This window comes from Engraulis encrasicolus, chromosome 11 (assembly GCF_034702125.1).
Source record: "Engraulis encrasicolus isolate BLACKSEA-1 chromosome 11, IST_EnEncr_1.0, whole genome shotgun sequence".
Taxonomy (NCBI): domain Eukaryota; kingdom Metazoa; phylum Chordata; class Actinopteri; order Clupeiformes; family Engraulidae; genus Engraulis; species Engraulis encrasicolus.
The window spans coordinates 5,360,069-5,366,452 of NC_085867.1; positions in this window are offsets into that span (position 1 = coordinate 5,360,069).

Sequence of the window (6,384 nt, forward strand, 5' to 3'; positions counted from 1 at the left end):
TAGAGTTATATTTCGGAAATTTGTACACAAACCTAATGCAATTTGACGAAATCTCAGCGTCGGTCAGGGAAACCGCCTCTACCCCATTTTCCTGTTTTTCGCCGAGCTGTGGTCAACTTGTTGTCGACCGCTGCTCTCTTGTGGCGGTTTCCGTGTACTGCAGGACGTTTGGAAATGACACGCAGGATGTTTTTCAGATCGATTTTTTTTTGTGTCAGCGTGGAGAGGGCTTTGAATTTGATGAGACATATATGATGCATCCGGCGCGATAGGGTTAAAGCCGTTTTTGCAAGCTAGCAAGGTGGCTTGTGGAGAAACGAGAGGGTGTTCCGGGTTTCTCATGGAAATGCATCTCTGATTGGCTCACTCCTCCTGCTCTCGTGGAAATGCGTCTCAGATTGGCTCTGCATGCGTGTGTGTGTGTGTGTGTGTGTGTGTGTGTGTGTGTGTGTGTGCGTGTGCGTGTACGTGTGCGTGTGTGTGTGTGTGTGTGTGTGCGTGCGTGACCAGTGTGGCTGTGCTGTGCATATGAGTGGGTATAGAGATGATCACTGGCTTTAATGAGCTGCTGTTGCAATAAGCAATAAACAGATGCACACACACGCACCCTCTTTCTCTCCCCCTTCCTGAAGTCATTACCGCACAAAACATGATGGTGGACTTCACTGGCTTGTTAGGCAATAACTATGGACAATAAATACAGTTTAGTACAGTATTGCAAGGCAATCCCATTACAAACAATCACACTCACACACACACACACACACACACACACACACACACACACACACACACACACACACACACACACACACACACACACACACACACACACACACACACACACACAGAATACAGTATTATTTTTTAAATTAAGTTTGACTTAAAGTTTGCAAAATTGATTTTATAAATGTACCTCAGCCGTGGATAAAGGTGTGGGGACAAGTTAGGGAGAGATTTCCACCAACTCCTAGGACCATATCTAATATAGTCTACAGTATATGTTTGTACATGTGAGTCTGGAGTAGTGTCTCTCAACGGGGCTGGCGGGGAGCCCAAGGGGGGCGTTGAGAAGGATACAGTTGAAAGGGGGCGGTGCTTAGTTTTCATTGGGGGCATTAGTCCACTTATTTATTTTTTAATAGTAAGGGGCCGTTGGCAGGCTTTTGATGAGGTCAAGGGGGTGTTTGTTCAAAAAAGTTTGAGATGCACTGGAGGATTCTTAATTGAAGGCGGTGAGAAGGTGTTTGGAGGTTGTGTCAAGGTTTACAAGGAGAGTTGTTGAATTATTGATGAACAAACAAAAGAATGTGAGGAGGCTCCTGGCTACTGTTTCAGTGCTCTTTAATATTCTGTATTGGATCAGTGCACAAGTTGCTCTCTGCTATAACAAAATTCATTGAATACAAAAGCTTGAATTGTGTAGATAATACTGATTTGCCTGCTGTTGTGTTGTGTCTTCAGCCCCACATCAGTATTTGTGCCGTAATCGAACAACAAAATTAGTTTTAATCAACATGTAATGCCTGTCTCTTGCATTTTCTTTATGCTCTTATTTCACTCTCTCTTTTTTCTGTAAAGTAACCATTTTTGAAATGATACCCATTTGCTTGGTGCATTCACAACAGGTTTTCGAGTGTGGCAGGGCCATGTCTAGGCCATGCACTACTATATCCAGTGTCAGAGCTGGCAGGAGAAAAGGGTCTTACTAGGCGAGTACATTTAGGGTTTAACCCCCAAAAAATTGATACAAAAGGTTTTTTTATGGATTCTATTACTATTGGACCTGCTAAATGACATACTAAAAATCTAGTAAAATCTGACTTTGGGAAATGAGTTTTTTCAACATGGCTGCCATAGGCTTATTATAAGGGTCAAGAGACACTCCAGGTGAATAGGCCAAAAAATTTAGCTTGCCGATATCACCATGAAACTTAATCCGGTGATTACTCACATATTTGTGAGAAAAAAATGTATTGCAAGTTTTCTGAAATGTTATGTTTTAATATGGTAATTGGACTATATCTAATTAAATATGCATTAAATTTCAAAATGCAAAACCTCAAAATCTGAAAAAGCCAAGCTCAAAATTACTCTTTTATTTTGTTTCTAGTAAGCCAGAAGATATCTTCAGAAGAGATTATGGACATCTCTTTTTGTTTTGTAGTAAATCTAAAAATCTTTGTGCAGACACACCAGCTAGCATTTTTTTTTTTCAAAAGATGATTATTTAACATCTCTCTTAGATAAATTATTGAGTTTTATGTGTCTCAAGTTCTTCCAGACATTCTTTGAGTCTGGTGGTATCATTCTTAGCATGTATCAAGGGCAAGGTCAGCTGTCCTCAAATCATAGCCTCTCCACAGAGGTGTCCTAAGGGCTGGTGCTGGGACTCCTATTTGCCATTTACACCACATCACTGGGCCATGTTATCTGTTCTCACAGCTTCTCATACTACTGTTACACCGATGAAGCACAGTTACTTTGTGCCAGATGACTCCACGGTCACACACATTTCCGCTTGCCTCTCTGAACTGTCCACAAGTATGAAGGAATGCAACCTTCAGTTGAGCCTCTCCCAAATGCACTGCTGGTGATCCCAGCCAAAGATTTAGGTTGCCATGATATCGAGCTCAATATGGATTCTGCTACTGTTGCCTCAAATAAGGCCACAAGAAATCTAGGTGTCATTGTTGATGACCATCTATCATTCTCTGACCACATAGCCTCAGTTTCCCAGTCATGTCCTCTTTTTCATGCCCTAATTGAATACAAGGCCCTGACCCTTGCCTATGAAGCTACAACAGGCCCTACTCTGGCTTACCCGAAAGCTATGCTAAAGCCCTATTTCCTTTCAGGACATTGTCTGTCTCCAGTACCAACCGTTTCACCTTGCCCTCTACTTACACATGTAGTGGCTCCTGTCTATTCAGTTCAGCTGCTGAAAGACCCAAAATACCTAGTGACACCATGATTCATCACTGATGTGCCCTGACAAACAGCACATGGATATTATCATAGCAGTAGTGTCTTTATCCACCCAAACAGCACTCCAAACAAACAGATCCTGAAAACATGTTAGTTCATGCCAATGTAATTATCATGTAGTAACCTTTATTTTAAAAAACTTTGATCTTGAAAATGACACCTTTCCTGAAGTCAGATTTTCCTAGATTTTTAGTATGTTATTAAGGACACTTAGAGGTAACAAAATCAGTTGAAAAACCTTTTGTATCAATTTTTTTGGGGTTAGGTCTTTTTTTTGCATAGATGTACTCGCCTATACACACCAGGGCGGTAAAGCGTCGCGGAACGGCCGCGTTTTTTACCGGCGTCGGTGAAAATACATTGAAACATATCTGTCCTTACACACCAACCGGCGGTAGTCGAGCGTCAGCGGCGCGGGAGCCGGCTCCGCGCCGCGCTGCATTTGGAAAATAGAACTCGAGCGTCTCATTCAAATGAATGGCAAAGTAGCATGCTAGCTTTGGCTGTGGGGAGGGTTTTGAACAGGACTGGCCGCGCACGCCGACGCTGTGTCAGTGTGAAAGGCAGAGAAAAACACGCCGGCCGAAACTAAGCAGAAAGACCGCGTTCGTCCTGCGACCGTTCCGTTCCGCTTTGGTATGTTTTGGCCCAAATACTGCACTTTCCCTCTGACACTGACATTGACACTGGGCTTTAACATCACAGTGGAAATACACCCTGTTGAAATGTGTATAAATAGTGAACATGAACACAATGACAGCAAAGGAAGAAGAACCACAACAACAAAGTTCAAGATTTTTAGATGCGTCGTAGCTAGAGGGTATGTCCGTTCGTCGGTCCGTCCGTCCGTGTGTCCGTCTGTCTGAAATGCATTCTTTAAATCGGCCAAAACATGATCTTCGCTGCCATCGGACACATCTTTGTCCACCTGTCGGATTGACTGGAGAGGCATTAGAAAGGTAAATGGGGCTGGAGAGCGGAGAGTACTCTATATTGAGCAGATATATGGTGCGATAGGGAGGCAGGCAGACAGGCCGGGGCCACAGTCTCCTCTAAACCAGCTCAGTATGGAATAGAAGCCATGTTGCCTTTTCTTTCTTATATTTAGTCCAGATCTGGCTGCTCTGCCCTCTCTTCTCCTCCCGCTCGCCTTTTCTTGCTGTATTGGGCCTTTATAGAATGGCACCCTCTTACTAAGGAAATAGGCGAAAACCTATGATTAGGCACTTCATAAATTCTAAAGAACGACAGAGAGAATCAATTATTTGCCCGAGAGTTTTTTGTATATTATCACATTTGTTTGGGCCCTATATCCTGCATTTTTTTCTGAATGTGGCGCCGACACATTTCCTTCACACTAGTTTAGCAAGTTAGTGGGCAAAGAAAATTGAAGCCGCGCACTACTACTCATGGCAAAACTCATTACACCAACTGTCTGCGACCACTGTGCTAGCTGCCGCTATCAGATCTACTGTTTGAAGAGGTGTCTCTCTTGGCACGGCCCCTGGACATCACACGGCTCTCTTTTGAAGCGACAAGAACACACCACTGGGAAAAGAGATCAAGGATGAAACACAGCCTGGAAAGATATGGAGGATGGGGCATGGAGGATGAGAGGAGAAGATGAACTTTCATGAAGCAGTTGGTACTGAAGGAGCGGACAGCTGAAAGAGCCGAATTGTATGTATGATTGGGGAAATAGGGTCTTTGAAGAACAGTTAGGCTAGGAAGAGTATATATTGTGAAAAATGTCCAGTATTTACCAGATTGTGTGTTGTCTTACTCTAAGCTCACACTAAATATTATTTTTAATTAAACACTTATCTCTGAGGGATATACTGTATAATAATATCTGTCCTAATATTTGTTGTAATGTAAACTAATATTTTGTATGTGTAATAAATACCGGTATGTTGTTAATTGTGTTCTGGAATAACATGGTGCCTTTTAAATATGTAGATGATTCTCTTGTGTTTTTTTTAATGATAAAAAGCAAGTTCTCAACACTGAAATAAACCTCAAAATGGGACGGCATTTACTAGTGTAACGTTGGGAAAATGTATGTAAAAGTAGACCCTCTCACACTATGGCCTAATAATTACACTTTCTAACTGGGTGCTGAATCCCACATAAAACATATAGGCTACAGTATGAAGCAAAGGACAGCACTTTTCAGATTGTTCTTTGTGAGATGTTGCATGGCCATCAGATTCCTTTAAGTGTGTAACAGCAAAACCAGGAATGCATGTGCATTGAGTAGACATACTTTTTAGTATTATTATTCATAATTGTGAACCCACTCATGGTAAAACTAGGATAGTTTAGGAAAGTAGGCTATCCTTTTTTGTATAGCCTACATTGCTGAATCTATAACATAAGATAACCTAATCAAGTACCGGTATTTCATGTGATATGGACAGGCAGCCTTAAGCTGGGCCCATGGCACAGTTTGTACCCTGCAAGTCTGGTCAGATTTGCAGCACAGCAAACTAAATAAATGAAAGTGAAAGAAAGCGAAAGCTTCAGTGTTGTGGTGAGTGTGGCATGGTGCTTTGCTTAGAGTCGGGAAGCAGTCCTGTCACATCTGATAATACTCTCACCTGATCATTTAGCTATTAATTAAGCCAAAGCAGCTGTGACAGGCGGCCAGGGAACTACCAGGTGAACACATGTAGGATGACAGGCTACACAGCCCCAGTGGAGAAGGCCTGTGTGTGTGTGAGAAGGGCTGGATTAATGCACAGTCTAGATATGTCTGCAGCCTAGGGGCCCCACCTGCCAGGGGGCCCTGATTGGCCAAAAGTGAAAAAATACAGTATTGAAAAATGCATCTCCATGTTGAGTGCAGGTGGTAAACATGTTATCCTTAATCCTTAATTCCTAGCTCGTAATTATGACACTGTCTATGTAAATTTGATGCGGAATTTGCCCTCTGTGGGGGCCCTCAGCAACCTGTAGCCTAGGGGCCCGTGGCCAGAGAGATAGTCCTGAAGGATGCCTCCCTAAATTGGTTGTGTTTCACATCACATACTTGCTGTTCCGCCTACTGGACTGGCAGTGATTTTATTAGGGGTCGGTGCAAACTCCAACTAGAGTGTTTACAGTATCCTCCCATGCAGCATCCAAATCATCGGTGACTGAACAAGCCAAGGCTGTTTCAAGGGTACACTTGTCGCTTTTCTGTGTTGTGGGAGAACAAAGAAAGAAACACATTTTCAGCACCAAAGGAGCTCAAAAGGAGAAGGAGGAAGATGCATATGAAACAATATGTCAAAGCTTCCATTGTTTTTATTCCATTTCCCAACTGAATGCCTTGTGCAGGATAGGACTGCAGGGCTGCCGCAAGGCAAAAGCAGAGTAAGCAGAGCGCTTCGGGCCTCAACCACTCCCCCTCCA